Source organism: Castor canadensis, chromosome X (assembly GCF_047511655.1).
Source record: "Castor canadensis chromosome X, mCasCan1.hap1v2, whole genome shotgun sequence".
Lineage (NCBI taxonomy): Eukaryota > Metazoa > Chordata > Mammalia > Rodentia > Castoridae > Castor > Castor canadensis.
This window is the reverse complement of record NC_133405.1, coordinates 136,337,872-136,354,486: the sequence shown is the minus strand read 5'-3', so window position 1 is coordinate 136,354,486 and position 16,615 is coordinate 136,337,872. Positions and strand designations below refer to the sequence as shown.

The 16,615-nt window shown below is 45.0% G+C and overlaps 1 long non-coding RNA gene across 1 annotated transcript in view; it reads right to left on the bottom strand.

Annotated features, from left to right (window-relative positions):
* Positions 1-3,951, bottom strand: part of LOC141419526 (uncharacterized) — a 35,965-nt gene extending 32,014 nt beyond the window's left edge. Inside the window, exon 1 of the long non-coding RNA XR_012444176.1 lies at positions 3,726-3,951. This is a non-coding gene — a long non-coding RNA (uncharacterized lncRNA). The remainder of the gene's footprint in view (positions 1-3,725) is intronic.
* Between the last annotated feature and the right edge of the window lie 12,664 nt (positions 3,952-16,615).

Sequence of the window (16,615 nt, the reverse complement as noted above, 5' to 3'; positions counted from 1 at the left end):
AATATCTTTCCAACTATGTGCACGTGATAAAATAAGAGGGGAAATACCCGTGTGTGACTCTAGCACATATGCTATCGGCCCCAGCTAATTAACTAAAGGCCCAATTACCTGCTGTCAAACACTGTAGTGGAGCAAAGAAACCTATTATATTTAGCAAATCTTCATCCTAATGAAATCATTATCTCTGAGAGGAAAAAGAGTTGTAACCCAAACTCTGAAAGCAAGAAATGTCTGAAGGCTCTTGTGGCATTACAAGATTCCATTCCACTTGTGGGGAAAGGAAATTCTGTTAACATGTTACGTGTGTCAGCTGAAAATTGTATTGCCCAACACAGCCTGTCTTACATTCTAGAAGTTCGTGTTTTGGTGGGAGCTGGGGGGGGCGGGGGGCAGTCTTTCTCAACCCAAGTCATAATGTACACCATCTCTCTCTCTCTCTCTCTCTCTCTCTCTCTCTCTCTCTCTCTCTCTCTCATCAACCACACTCAAAACGGAGTTTGGTCCCTGGAAGAACACTAGGCATGTTTCATTACAGAGAAAAAAAGTCAAAATAATATTTTGAACTGCAAAATTAAGTTTTAAGAACTCTGCCTATAATCTGTCAAGAAATGCTCATTTGTAGGTGGCATTAAAATGAAAGGAACAAAACAGAAAGCAGTGTATGCCTCTGCTCTGCCGGGGCCACTCAGCTCTCCTCTTACAAACAGTATGCATCTGGGCTCCCTACCACAGCAGTCACACTTCCATCACACTCTGTATTTGCACTGGAAAGTTTTTATTTCATCTTCCAGGACCCTGCCCTGCCAAGACTTTTCAGTGCATATTCTCCTGGGATCAGAAGAGAAATAGTGGGGGTCTACCCTGAATGCCACCAGTGCATCTGCCTCCCAGATTTAATGCAGATAGGCTCCTGAGCCCTCTGGCTCTTCTTTGCCCTGACTCCAAGCTTCATAGCTCTGTGTCCCCTTCCATAAGGGCCACATCTCCACTGTGGAAGAAATAACCCTGGCCACAGAATCACATGCCATAAGATGAACAAGGATCACAGATCTACCCAAGCCACATGGAAACACCTAGTAGGTTTTAAAGAGCTTGTCCATGGTAGTGCTCACGACTGTCTAACAGATGGTACAATTTACTTACCAGTACAGAATGTGCAGTGTCTCTCCTAGCCCACAGATCCAGGAGGAATTGTGTGAGTTTTGCTCCCTGATGTGTCTATCCAAAGCCTCCAATCAATGCTCTGTGAATCTGTGTCCAACCAACATGCTAGGTTATACTGAGGATTCCTGTTTTTAAGCCACATGTTTTTGAGTAGTCTGCTGACAACTAGAATGGATTTATACACTCATGGGGGTATTGACAGTTAAGATTGTAAGAAGCAAGTAAAATGAACATAATATATTACCCTCCGCCAATACAACATGACAACAGGTGAGCAAGTAAAAGTAATCAGATCGAGTTTCCAGGACAGGTGGTAGGACGTCTGGCTCTTGCCTATGCTCCTGTCAAAGATGCCTGCTCAGAGGATCCTGCTGTCACCTCCAGAAGGTGGCTACACTGGCGCAATAGTTTACTTCTATAGTCAACCCTTCCGTGTTCTTCCGGTTTTGAGATCATAGCATTCTTTACCTAATAGGATGTCGCCCACATTCATGGCAACGCATGGACATATGTATAAAACAAGCTAAGTCACAGGATTGCTGCCTGGTTTGTGTTTCTGGAACTCAGACCTAATGGGGACAGTTTCATCTTCACGTTCGCAATGACCTCCTGTCATCCATGGGACGAGAGCTGAGCTTTTTGGCAAGGCAACCTTGCTCAGCTCTCTGGAACATTCTCCAGCTGTTTGTCTCCACGTGTGAGCATCACATCTTCCTGCCTTCCTTGTGAGGATCTTTATTCCTGGTAGTTAATTCTCCCATCTTCATGGTTTGTCAGATGTTCAAAGAGTGACTCTGAGGTCACTCTTCAGCCAATAACTGTGCATTTAAAAGAAACAGAAGCAGCTATGTACCGCACGCTTGTATAAAAAAAGAAGAAGAAGAAAAGAAACTTTCACTTGAATTATTTCATTGTGATCCTGCAAATAAATACATCCATACATCCATAACGTGATTGCAAAGTAGATGCAGGAGGAAACTGACCCTCCAAATGTATACATATACACCACTTAAGGACAGATAAATAAGGAAATAAACACAGGAAAAAATGTTCACCATCTTTAACAACTAGAAACACAAATTAAAACCACAGTGAATTATTACTACGTGACTATTAAATGAAGAAATGTAGGAGGAAAATAGTTGACAGTGCCAAGTGCTGGCAAGGGTGCCAGGCAGTTGGGATACTCGTATTTGCATAGCTGCTAAGAGTGGAAAATGGCAGAACCACATTGAAAAATAGTCTGGCAGTATTTTTGTACAACTGAACACACACTTACACACAATGTAGCATTCATACTGCTACATATATATACAAGAAAAAAAACCTGCATGTCCACACAAAGACATGATTGTAAATGTGTTTAATGACCCTATTCATAATCACCAAAACTTAGAAACTTTCTAGTGTCCTACCTTGATGAGTGAGCAAACAAGCAATAGTAAATATAGCTGTATGAGGGAATACTGGTGAGTCGTAAAAAAGAACAGTTCCCATGCATGCTACAACACAGAGGAACCTCAAAAGCTTTATGTGAAGTGAAAGAAGCCAGATACAAAAACTTCTTCCTGCATGATTGATTTTATTTGAGATTTTTCAGAAAATGCAAAATAGTGGACAGAAATCAGATCAGTGGGGCTAGGAAGGGGGGACAGGCTGACTACAAAGGGACAAGGGAGAATTGGGGGCAGAGGGTTAATAGAATTAGTCTATATCACAATTGTGATGCTATGTGACTGGCTGGGTTTTTCAAAACACATCAAATTCTGCCCTTAAGTGGGTACATTTCACCAGGTATAAATCATACATCAATAAAGCCTAGCATAAAAACAAAATCCATCAGTCAATCAACAGGACCCAATCTACCACTGTCCCCTGAATGTAAGGGTTATCAGTTGCAATACACACCTGTAATTTAACTCACAATGCTTAATAAACAATGGCTACCATTTACTGCACCTAACTCCACGCGTGCATTCCTTCCCCAAAGAACCACTCAGTTAGATATTACCAACATGACAATAAGGCTCAGATGGCACGTGGGGGCGAGATTTAATATACATGAAAGGATTCGTGTTGAGAGTGTAAAATCTGGGTACCTAAGTTATTTTGAATACTTTCTGACACTCAGCAACGTCCACAGTCAAAATACTCAGGCAATGGGCAAAACAAAATCATCTTTTCACCTTTTGTCGGGCCTGAGAAGAAAGGTCTTTCACTCTGGACAAAGGTGTCTCTGCCCGGGGTCCCCTCCCTTTGGAGAGAGTTCTCTTCTTCCCTTCTGTTCCCCCTTGGTCCTCAGAAGTGCAAGCTGAGGGCATTCTGTCATCCTCCAAGGTGTGCCCCAAAGCCATGCATCTCTAGTGGCTTTGTGCTGCAGTAAATAATGACACTTTTATCTCCAACGGACCCTTGGAGAATAGACCATCTTGCACATGCTTTACAACATGTGAAAATGGCTGCATGGAGAGGAGGCAGATTGGAAGCTAAGAGTCTACATGGTGAGACCCTCTCTGCCTAACCCAGAGGGCACAACTTCCTCCCAGAGGACTCACACTTACCAGTCACCACAGCTGGAACATCCTTACCCGGACAGCTCCTTACAGAGAGGCCAGCTTGGGACACGCCACTGACACAGCACACACAATTGCAACCAAAACCAACGTGTTAGGCAAACACTCACAAAAATGAAGTCTTCTACCCTGGGAGGGTACTCTAAAATGACAGACACGAAATCTGACCCTCCTCGATTGTCCCCAGAGTGTTCAAGAATAGCAAATTCTCAAAGAGAATTGCCTGCTATTTTTAAAACCTGAAACTCAAAATAATTCCAGCCCTCTCAAGCACGTGTGGAGCAACCTGCCAGATCAGTTAGGCACGTGGGGTTGATTTCAGCAATCGCCCAAGAAGGCGGCCTCTCAAACTTGGCTACTTCTCCCGTCCATACGGAAAGAATTACCAGGACTGGAGGGGGAAGGGGGATGCAGGAGCTGGTAATGACTCCAAGGAACAGAAGCATGCTGCAGTACTATCAGAGACGCAGCATCCAACGTGTCATGACAAGGGACATTTTCCAACCGTGAAAGAAGACCTCAAGAAAAGCTTACTTTATCCTTTTAAAGGTAGTTAATACACTCATTAGAGTTTATGTGTGTTATGGTTTGGATGTGAAGTGACCTTCAAAAGGCTCATGTGTTGAGGACTTGGACCCCAGCTGGGGACCAGACTTTGAGAGGTGATTGGATCCTGAGGGCTCTGACCTCATTAATGGATTCATAGAGTCATAATTTGGCATGGTGGAAGTGTGAGGAGACGGGGCCTCGTCAGAGGAAATGTCACTGGAGCGTGCCTCTGAAGGATGCATCTTGCCCCAAGCCCTTCCTCTGTCTCTGTCTCCCAGCCGCCATGAGGTGAGCAGCTCTGTCCACCGTGGTCTCTCCACCATGATGTTCTGCCCGGCCTCAGGCCAAAGCGATGGGGTCAATCAGACATGGACTGAAACCCCTGAAATTACGAGCTGAAATAATGCTTTCATCCTTCTAGTGGCTTATGTTAGGTGTTTGTCCCAGTGACAAAAGGCTAAAAACACAACGTGCTTGTTCTGATTCTTATTTTCATTCTGTATGTGAGGTTGTGGGTTGGAGGGGTTAATATTTCCCGAAAGAGATAGAAATGAGTTTTTACATTGGAAAAAATGTGTTCCACCATGCCCAGCTACCTGTACATTTTTGTAAATAAAGTTTTACTGAAACACAGTCAAGGCTGTTAATTCGTCTATGCTTGCTTTCACTATAATGACAGAATAGAGAAGATGTAACAGAGAAAGAGTGGCCCACAAAGCTAAAAATATATACTCTCTGGTCCCCTAAAAATACCTACTGACCTCTGATCTAAACCTTTATTCTACTTGTTGGGAGGGGGCAGGTGGACACCTACACCTGCTAAAACCACTGCAGGAAGGTAACATAATGATAAGCTAGGCTTTTGAATGGACTGAAAAGAGATCTGCTTGACCCACACAGGTAATGACAACCAGGTGAACCTCTAGACCTGTTCAAGTGGACCTTCCTGGTGTCTGGCACCATTTTCTGCACTACAGACCCTCTGAGAAAGTAACAAAGTGTTTTGTTCACAGGCAATCAAGGTGCTGTTAGCATGAAGGGCTGATGAAAACAGGCTCCCAGGTAATCAAACACAACATGGCACCAGCTATATAAATTATCTTTGCATTCAGGAGCACATTTTATTTTCACAAAGTTCTGCTAGCGTAACCCTTTTGTGAAACGTAAAATGGATGTCCCTAGCGAGGTGGCAGGTGGGAAGTTGGGATGGGAAGTACTGCTGCTATGGGGGGAATCTGATGGCAAGACAGAAGGTCCAGGCTCGCCATGCACTAACCGAAGCACTAGCAAAGTTTTGGAGGGAGGGGCTGTAAGTGGAAAGAAGGAATCTCAGCTCGACATCATTGCCTGGAGAAAATCTGCATCAAAGATTGGTATCAATAGACTAATCAGCTTCCTAGCACACTGGATTCAGAGTCTGGAGAGACAGAAGATAAAATCTTTACAGCCTGTAGACAGACATGCCTTTTCAGACCTTAGAATTTAGAATCTCGGTACAATCCTTATAACAAAGGCTCTTGCCTTTGCAACAGATGCATGACAAATTGTGTTTTGAAAAAAAAAATCATATTTGAATTGCACGAGTTCAAATAAGCCAGTAATAAGCCAAATTGCTTGTCTTCTGGAAAGCTGGAGAGAGAAAGGGTCAGGAAAGGAAATCACAAGATAAACAGATCACTGCTATGAAAATTTATATGGCTCACCCCACCTCTGGGATGGGAGTTCAAAATAGAAATGCTTACTCCTTCACACTGGTTATTCCAATGAGATATGCCTAATGTGTGATTTCATCGGGTACCATTATTCAGCCCTGCCGTCTGTTTTTCCATGATAGATTTAAAACCTGCACCATTTCATTTGCTGCCTCCTCCTACACAGCAGCTACTTGAGAGCAAATCTCATTTAGATGATGTTTTGTCTAGAGGCAGCCACGCTGCATTATAATAAGGCAGATGTAGAAGATGCAATTTCAAACTCACATCCAAAAGCAGAGAGCTAATTACCTGTAACTGGGAAAACAAGGCAGAGATGTATCCCTGCCTATGTTCATGCTGGATGAGAACAGAGAGGTCTGTCTGCTGCCCAAGAAAGGAATGGAGACAGTGTCTCCTCACAGTCACGACCTGGACCACTAGGCACCAGGTGGTGACAAGCGATGGGGCTGCAAAACAGCTACCCTGAAACCAGAATTTTGGACCCCAGGCCTGAACTCTTGGGCTTCCACATGTCCATTTCAGCCTCTCGCCCCTATACGCCAAATAAAGAGACATGGTGAAGGGAAGAGAAAGGAGACTTATTATATGGCCCAGAATATGCCATGAAAAGAGGCAGAGTAACCACTCAGCCCATCTCGTGCCATCTTTAGGGTACAGACATGAGCTCTTGCTTTAAATAGACAAAGACATAGGGACAGGGGACAAAAGTTATGCATCAACAGTACCAGGCCCAGGTGTGGCCTGGTTAAGCACTATCAGTCCTTGTCCCTGATTCTGGAAAAACTGTTAACGCTGTCATCACTTGAGGGGAGGAATCTAGTTCCCAAGACTCCTGCCCCAGGGTACAGCCTCACCAGTATAGGTGATTGTCCTCATTTGGAGGGTGGTCTGTCCTGCAAGTTTCCATTGTTCCTTAGGGGAAGTTTCAGTCACGTCAGAAAGTTATTGATCTGTCTTGTCCTTCCTTGATTCCAAGGTGGGTACCGGAGAGAATGGCTCAGAGCCAAGTATAATAGGTACAAAATGGAGTCAGAGAAGCCAAGCTTTTCTCCTGTTTTTAGTTAATTCGTGGACCCAAATAAGGGGTCAGTGGTTTTCAGCAAAAGTAGTTTAAGCACCTCTCACAGGACCAGATGCACCAAGCTGGAGCAGCTGCCGTCTCACACTGGCTAGCCACACCACGCATTGTAGAGAGCTCTGGGTACAACGGAAAATCCAGGTATGTCATGCTTCTCTATGGACACACCTGCCATTCCAAGAGGGCCAAAAAAAATAAAAGAAATAGAATAAGTAAATGAGACAAACCAACAAAAACTTTAACTCTTAAAGGAACTTCTTTCACCTTTTTAATTTTTTCTGCTGCTTTCCCTTCAACAGTTTCAGTTTTTCTCAGAAAATAATTAAGGATTAAAAACTTGGTTTACGTTAGCATTGTGTTTAAAAGCCAGGTATGGTGGTACACACTTGTAATCCAGCACTCAGGAGGTGGGAGGATACAGAGCTCAAGGCCAGTCTGGGCTGCAAAGTGGGACCCTGTCTCAAAAACAAACAAACAAAAAAAGAATTTAAAAGGATGGTCTAAGTGGATTCTGGTTTTTCTAAATTCTGGCCTCCCGGTATAGCTCCACTAGGGCCAGACCACCCCCACCCCTCCACTCCAGCCACACATCGCACACTTCCTCCAGCCCAAATCTGCCTGGGCTCCACCGTGCTGAGCCTTTGTTCCAGCTAACCCTGCCTTTGCACTTTTGACTTTTTTGCTTCAAAGACTGCATCCTTTGAGGAGAGCTTTCTCATGCACCTCTCTGTAATTCCTCTCTCTTTTCTTTCCCTCTGCTCCCTTACCTCCACTGAAGCAGTTAGATCACTGAGTGCAGAGGTTGGCTCTCCACCCTCTACCTTCACCACATGAGGTTCCTTTGGGCCCTATCTTGATAATTCCCACAAAACCCAACGCACAGCAAGACCTCGAGAAAGTATCCGCCGGCTAACCGAATCCATCAATAGATGCGGGTTGTTCTGCAAAATCCTATATGCTTATTAAGCTCCCAGGAGGGGCTGTAGCTCAGTTAATACAGTGCTTGCCCAGCATGCACAAGGCCCTGGTTCCCATCCCAAGGATGGGGAAAAAATGGTGCTGGACTTGTCATGAAAAAGTTTGGTGACTTTTTTGATAGGTTCTTCATCTTTGCGTTGAAAATTCAGTATGACAAGTCAACAAATTAATGAGCTGCCACTGACTATATCCACTTGGGGAAAGACCACCCACAACCAACACACTACACCTGTCCATTTGAAACCAGACGTTTTCAGCATGACTGCGTTCTGGAAAGTGTATTCTCATGAAATACAAGCTGTTTGGGCAGCAACCAGAGAGCAGTAGTTGGAACAGCATCAAAAGATGACAGGAGGACTGAATGTGGTAGTGTCTGCTTTGCAAGTGCAAAGCCCTGAGGTCAAATCTCAGTCCCATCAAAAAAGATGGAAGGAGCCAGGCAAGGTGGTGTATGCCTGTAATCTCAGCTACTCAGGAGGAGACAGTAGGAGGATTACAAGTTCAAGGCCAGCCTGAGCAAAAGTCAAGCATGATGGGACACACTTTGTAATCCCAGTACTTGGGAAGCTGAGGCAGGACAATCAAGGGTTAGAGGCCAGCCTGGGCTACATAGAGAGATCCTGTCCAAAAAAAAAAAAAAAAAAACTTGATGCAAAATTCATCCAAAATCCTGATGCTGAGAGGTTTTAGCAAGCTCTTGGTATTTGTAAATATCATCAGTCTTTGAAATGCTGGGTGTTAAAGACAATGGTCCCATGCTTTCTCTGTCATGACCTGCCCATTCTTCCCTACATTGCAAAATCTGCAAAGCTTCAAATTGCAGCCTTTTTCCAAAACCATCCAGCCTGGGGTACCACCTGCCCGGGCTCCAGCTGCGCCCTAGCACTTAAAAGCCACTCCCTAATGTACTACCCACAGTTCTTAGCTGTCTCTTTCATGTACTTCTGCTTTAATGGCCCTGCTTGGTTATAAGCCCTGAAATACAGGGATTAACGGTGTGTATCTTTGTACTTTTGGAGTCTTTGCCACGTGTCTTTATATCTTTCCTTTCTCTGCAATGTTTTCAGCTTCAGCTGAGAGTGAAAAGGAAAAGTCCCGGGTTTGCAACACAGGACATCTTCCCTGCCCCCCATGTGCTTACAGAACTGCTAAGTAAATTAAATTGTGAATCCAGGAAAGCAAAGCCATATCTCTATGCCCAGCAGAACTGGCTAGTCAAGGTCAATGGTGCTGAAGAGAAAACATCACGAAAAACACCCCCAAACCTCCAGCCTGAAATTTGCCAATAAGAAAAGAAAAGCCTTCCAATCAAAGTTCCTCTGACATCCCATTTTCATATGTGACATGTAATCATTACTGTATACACAGGGCTGAGTGAATTTATGTTTTTTAAAAAAATACAGTCAAGAAACTTTGTAAGTGTATTATTTACAGCCAATTATGTAGAAGAAGGGGAAGAGATCAAGCATTCTATTGTAGTATAATGTAGTAAAAACCTGGTAACAGAAGCAACTGCATTCAAACGTGTGAACGGTCACGTATAAGCACACAGGCATGTATTATACATACGCACATTGCAGATACCGTGCGTGTATCTACACACAAATTATACTGGGGAGCTTTTGCTCTTCGACTTGTTTATTTCAGATCAATATTATTATTCGGGTAGAATTGTTGAAGTTTGGACAATAACGACCTTGAGCTATAAATTCTGAACCCAAAGTCCTATAGAAATGCTAGTCGGACGTTGTATAGTTGAACCTCTCATCCGTGTAGCTTTACAGAGTGTTGGGGGTTTTGTTTTGTTTTGTTTTTTAATATCTAAAGTTCTCTCTGTCCTCATGCTCCAGCTAGGTCACAGACAGCAAGGAGCCCACCCTGCCCTCCGGCTGAGTTCATTCCTCCTTATCGCAAGGTCTCATAGTCATAGCCTTAGGAAAGGGCAGTGAGGAAGTGAGTCTGGCCCACACCTGGCCTGTCTCCCTCTCCCTTCAGCCTCTCACCTACCTGGCCCAAGCGATATTCCCTCCTGCCAGTCGCTTTAAGGAGTGATTGGGGGATTCAAATCCCTGGAGCTCATGTGTTTGCCTCCCTCTCACTTCCCAGCCTCAGGGTCCCTTAGCCTCAGGGTCCCTGACCTTCTGTATTAAAGCACTGCGCAGGACCAACCTCAAGAAACACAAACGAGAGACACTTCGACTTATAAATGGCCTTCTAGCAAGAACGTCCACATATTTCTAGTCTGGTCCATCAACAAAAGACAAGATGCTAATAGTGACACTTGTGCACCTATAGCAAGGAGCCATGGTACCCATCTTGGAACAAGATAGTCATGCTTCGAGGCAACGCAAAAGAAAGCTCAAGGGCTCAGGACATTCCCTGAAGGTCAACGACTGCCTGTGACCAGGAAAGAGATTATGTTCAAATAAGCAACGTTGAAATTAAGAGGTAACCACATACCCTTCCCACACACAAAACCACCCTTTGCCAGCATCAGCAGGAACTCAAACTGCCCTTGCTTTTTTCTCTTTATACATATTACTCTAGATTTGAAAGCTTCCCAGTAGAGAAGTTTGCTGAATCCAACTTGTAAAATCAACAGTGCTTCCTCCAAATGCATTTGCCTTCTCATGGCTTCCCCTGGTCACGCTAGAATCTAGACATGCGATGCTTCCATGAAGCACTAAATAGCATGCACAAGTACCCAGGTGAGACTTCCCCTCAAGGCACAGTTGTTACCTTATGACTTCTGTGCACTTCCCACGTTCCAGATGCTTCTCCATCTGTCTTAGTCCATTTTGTGTGCAATCACAAAATACCTGAGGCTGGATACTTTATCAGGCAAAGGAATTTATTTGGCAGAGGAACTAATACAGAAACCTTAAAGCAATGGAGGTCAATATGAGAAGGGGATCAGGAACTAGTGAAAAGGTCAATTAGAGATGAAACAACTTGGGATGTAACACATTTGTACATGGAAGCAATGCTAGGAATCTCTCTGTATGGCGCAAACAATGTATGCTCATGTGAATAAATGAATAAAAAAATGGTAGAAAAAAAAAAGGAATTTATTTGGTTCATGATTCTGGTGGCTGGAAGGCCCAAACAGTACGGTGCTGACCTTGTGGTGAGAATTCTCCAGCTGTGTCACAGCAGTGCAGAAAATCAGAGAGGAAACTGGCTGCATGGTGAAGGACTGAGGTTGGGGGAGCCTTGCTCTGCAGCAAGCTGGGCTCTTAAGAATTAATCCAGTCACAGAGACCTGACCTATCCTGAGACCTACATTAATCCCGTCATGACGGTGGAGCCTTGGAACCTGAGCACCTAATTTCTAGGCCCCACTCTTCTTTTTTCATTTCTTTTTAGTGAGTTTCATCATGACATTTTCATACCTGTAGACAGTGTACTTCAATCATAGTCATCCTAGCGCTCTTCCTGCTGGTCCCCCATAGTCTCCCTTTCATGTTCATGACCTTTTAATTTTTTATATCTAGGTTCCGCAAATGAAAGAAAATGTGACATTTGTCTTTCTAAGTTTAGCTTATTTCACTTAACACGATCTCCAGTTCCATCCGTTTTCCAGAAAATGACATAACTTTACTCTTTATGACTAATACTCCATTGTGTGTACCATTTTTAATTTGTCCACTCATTGGTTGGTAGACAGACACCTAGGCTGATTCCACAGCCTGGTTATTGTGAACAGTGATGCTAGAAATATGGGTGTGCAGGTGTCTATTGTGTGCTGACTTACATTCCTTCGGGTCTATGCCCAGGAGTGGTGCAGCAGAGTATAAGGTAGGTCTGTTTTTAGTTTTTTGAGGAACCTCCATACTGATTTCCATAGCCTTGCACTAGTTTGCATTCCCACCAGTAGTGGATATGGGTCCCTCTTTTCTTCCGTCCTCTCAGCATTTGTTCTTTGTTTTCTTGATGACAGCCACTCTGACTAGGGCGAGATGGAATCTCAATGTACTTTTGACTTGCATTTCTTTTATCCAAAAGATGGTGACCATTCCTTCATGTGTTTATTGTAGGCCCTACTCTTAAAGGTCCTACCACCTCAATGCCAGCACGCCAGGGCCCAAGCTTCCAGTACCTGAGCCTTCAGGGGACAAACCTCATGCAGAGCACAGACCCGTTCTACTTCCTTTCAAAAGGCCTTACACCAAGGGAAATGCCTGGCAGTGCCCAGGGCCTTCTACAGCTCAGCCTCCTCTGGCCCTCACCTGGCATCCCCTGGCTCTCTGACCCTGTGGGACTCTATGCTACATTTCCCCAGGGCCAGTTTCTGCTCCATTTAATCAACAGGCCATTTGCAGCCTGTCTCATCTCACCCTGGATGGAACCCCCTTCCCAGCACCTTCACCTCGCTCAGCTGAGGAGCCTCCACCATCCTGCAATCCAACCAAACAGGCCCAGCCATGTGGGGCCAATTTCAGGACGGATGGGACCCAACACTACGCAGCTGCCCGGGAATCAATCTTAATTACAGCCCGCAGCCTGGAGGGATCTGTGAAGAAACCTCGCCACAGATAAGCTCTGGTGTCTGGAAAGCCAAGCGGAGGGTTGCACGCACATTCTCACCCGCAATGCAGCACACGTGCACACATGCACGCACACGGGCGCGCACAGGCTCTCAGTTTCTTTTTCCACCTAATGGAAAAGGGTGGGAGCCCCTCTGCGTGCGGCCCAGAGATGACAGCTGTGCGTTATCTCCCATCACGGTGTGGGGAGCCTTTGCTGTGATGTGACTGGAAGCTCCAACAGCTTTGGGTTAATAGGGGAAATTTTCAGATTGTACCTTTGGCAGGCAGCTAGACGGCTCCACTGTGGGGCCCAGGGTGAGTGTCTCTGACGTCCTGTGGATCCTCCAAAGATTGTGCAGAGAAATGGCTATTGATTTCGTGTGGCAGTACACACAGCTGTATTCACAGACCCTTTTGTGTTAGGAAGCCCCAGGATTCCTGAATAAATCGTTGAGTTTCTTTAACGAGATTATCCGTTGCTTGCAACAATTTAGAGTATTTTGAAATCTGTTTCAGAAGTGGGGTTTTTTAATTTATGAATTTGAGTATTTGAGTGTCACACCTCTGGTGCACTCCTCAAACCACTGACTTCAAAATCTACTTGTGTTTTTTAGAAAGACTCATTCCCTAAACAAATACCATGTATGATTCCCATGAATGTTCACTGAAATGCTATTCATAAGAGGCAGAAGGTGGAAGCAAATCACATCCCCAGGAAAGGATGGATAGACACAAATTAGAGCTTATATGTAGAGTGGAATATTATTCAGCCACAAAAATGAGTGAGGTAGTGATTCATGCTACAGCATGGAAGAGCCTTGAAAAATATGTTCAGAGAAGGAAGCCAGACACAAAAGGATGAATATTATATGATGATTCCACTTCTATGAAATATTCAGAAAAGCTGAATCCATAGAAACAAAAGCTGACTGGGAGGTTGGTAAGGGCTGGGGGTGGGGGAGTGTGTACTGGATCCAAGTTTATTTTGAGGTGATGAACATATTTAGGAACTGGAGAGAGGTTCTGGTTGCCCAACATTGTGACTACACTAGATGCCACCAAATTGTTCACTCCGAAATGGTCCATCTTATTTGATGTGAGTTTCACCTCATTTTTTTTAAATGCATGATTTAAAACACATGAAACACAGTCTGCTAAGTAAACTGTAAGATCTTTGTTCCAACAGGCTTAGGTTTCCTTCCTTCCTTCCTCTCTCCCTCCCTCTCTCCCTTTTGGAAGAAAAATTAACTTGTATTTAAGATACTTATAAAAACATATATTAGAACTGGGGATGTAGCTCAGTGGTAGAGCACCTGCCTAGCATGCAGAAGATCCTGGGTTCCATCCCCAAACCCAGGAAAAAAAAAATCTTATACTGGCGTCTTCATTGGTGGGGAGGGGGGAGATTGAGGGTTCAACTTAGGGCTTTATGCTTGCTAGGCAGGTGCTCTACCACTTCAGCTGTGCCACCAGCCCCTCTTGCTTTGGTTATTTTTGAGATAGGATCTTGCTTTATGTCCTGGCCAGTCTGGACCATAATCTTCCTATTTGTGCTTCCCCATGTAGCTGGGATTACAGGTACATACCACCATGCCCAGCCACTGGTTGAGGTCGATATGGACTCTCTCAAATTTTTTGCCCAGGCTGGTGAACCATGACACTCCCAAGCTCTGCCTCCCATGTAGCTAAGAGTATAGGCTTGAGCCACTACACCCAGCCTAGTGTCACTCTCCCTGTGCCCCTCCTCAGTACTGGGGTTTGAACTCAGGGCCTCACACTTGCCGGGCAGGAGCTCTTACCACTTGAGCCACTCCACCAGCCCATACTGTCACTTTTTTAAATGCCTCCTAGAGGATTCTAAGAATAAGTGATTCTAAAAACAGGTGGGGAGAAGATAGGAGTCGGGGGGATCTCTCCTCTATGGACTTGACACGGCAAAAAATAGTTGCAAAACTAAATAAAGCAAGCAGAGATTAAGATGTATAGATGCATCTAGGTTAAAAGAAAGGGACAGGGCTGGCAGAGTAGCTCAAGTGGTGGAGTGCCTGCCTAGGAAGCATGAGGCCCTGAGTTCAAGCCCGAATACCACCAAAAATAATAATAATAATAATAAAGAAATAAAACAAAGGGGTTGGAAGTTTTCCCAGGTAAAGAAAATGGCACATCAAGATAATGTCAGGTGCCTTAAAATGGCATCACCTGGCCCTTCCTAGGAACACGGGAGCTCAGCCCCACCCAGAATTACTGAGTGGCAATCTACACGTGAATGTGATCCCTGGGGACCCTCATTATAGGCGGGGGAGCTAGAGGACAGATCCCTGTGCCTGGTGCTGTGTAATTCTGCCTTCCACGCAAATGCTGCACAAGGGCTCCAAATGCATATTGCACAGATCCGTCTGTGCAAGGCACCCCACCTCCTCTCCAAGGCACCAGAGTGTTCCGTTCTATGCCCCCTGCACCTCCGCCAGACCCCCACCACAGCCAAGACTCTGCCAAGCTGTGCTACATGTTTTTGGAGCCCATAGAGAAGTGTCTAACGCATGTTTCACCAACTAACCGAAACTGTGCCTTCTTCCTCAAACGGATGTCTGTCTGTCCTTTCCTCCATCTTCCCCTCACTGCTAACTTGACAGGTAGGTTCTACTTCAGATCACGTGTTTCTCACAATGCTCATACAACCACCAGTCCCTCTTTTTTGTTTTTTTCAGCTTTTTCACCCACATAAAAACAATTTACCTCTAAATACAGGCGATAGATGTCAAAGCAGTGCTCAGAGTAACTGCAGAGAAAAGACAGTGGCTCCCAGTGGTGCGGGAGAAATACCAGCGCTCCAGCCAGCTTGTGTTGAAGATGGGGGACTGGAGGGGCTGGACACAAAGACTCCAGAAAGATCCTGAGGTTGGTGGCCTGAGCTACCAGACAGATGGGATTTCTGCGGCTTCCTGGGCAATACCTGTCACACTAAAGAATGGTAGAAGCATGTATAGGTGGCAGTGAGGCGTGTGAGCGGCCACCAGAGCCTCTCTCACAGCAGGCTCCCTACTTATTGGCAAATGAATCACAGTCAATACTAGGCAAGCACTGCACGGCCACACGAGCAGGACAGTGTGACTGGATGACTGCTGTCAGTGGCAGGGCCTCTCTGTGCAGATGAGAGAGAGCTTTACAATGCGGATCAGGCGCCCATGGTGGGACCCAGCGCTCAGGGCTCTGCAGTCAATCACTCGATCTGACACTCGATTACCCATACACTAGTGCTCCTTAGTTCCGGAAACGCATCAGTTGGCATCCAGAAAAACAAAGAGCAACATCTTGAGGGAAAAACCCCACAACGTAGCTTCTGTTTTAGTCTTATACCCAGAAACCATGAGCACGACCGTCTTATGTATTTCCGTAATGTGTAATTGTAATTGCATAATAATTTATATTGTATAACTCAATTATGTAAGGTTACGTTTTTAATGTTTATTAATATATAATATAGTCCCAGTCATGTACCATTTAATGGTGTTTTGGGCGAGGACAGCCCACATGTTCAGTGATCTCATAAGTGACATGGAGCTGAAAATTTCCTATTGCCCAGTGACCTCATAGCTGAGATACAAATTCCTCACTGCCTGTAGCAATGCTGGTTGTTAGCTGTCCAGTGCTGTAGCAAAATACCTGAAATAAACAACTTATTAGGAGGAAAGTGTATTGCAGCTCACAGTTTCAGAGGTTTCAGGCTGCGGTTGCTTGGCCCAGTTGCTTTGGGCTGTGGCAGCCACAGTACATCATGGCAGGAGTGTGTGGTGGAGGAGGCCGCTGACCTTCTGGCAGGTGGGAAGCAAAGAGAGAGACGGGAAGGGGCCGGGGTCCCAGCATCTCCTTTAAGGCCATGCCCCCAGTGACCTAACTTCCTTCCATTAAGTGCACTTCTTTTCTTTTCTTTTTTTTTTTTTTTTTTGGCAGCACTGGGTTTTGAACTTGGGGCCTCACACTTGTTCCAGGCAGGTGCTCTTACTGCTTGAGCCACTCCATCAGCGAGGC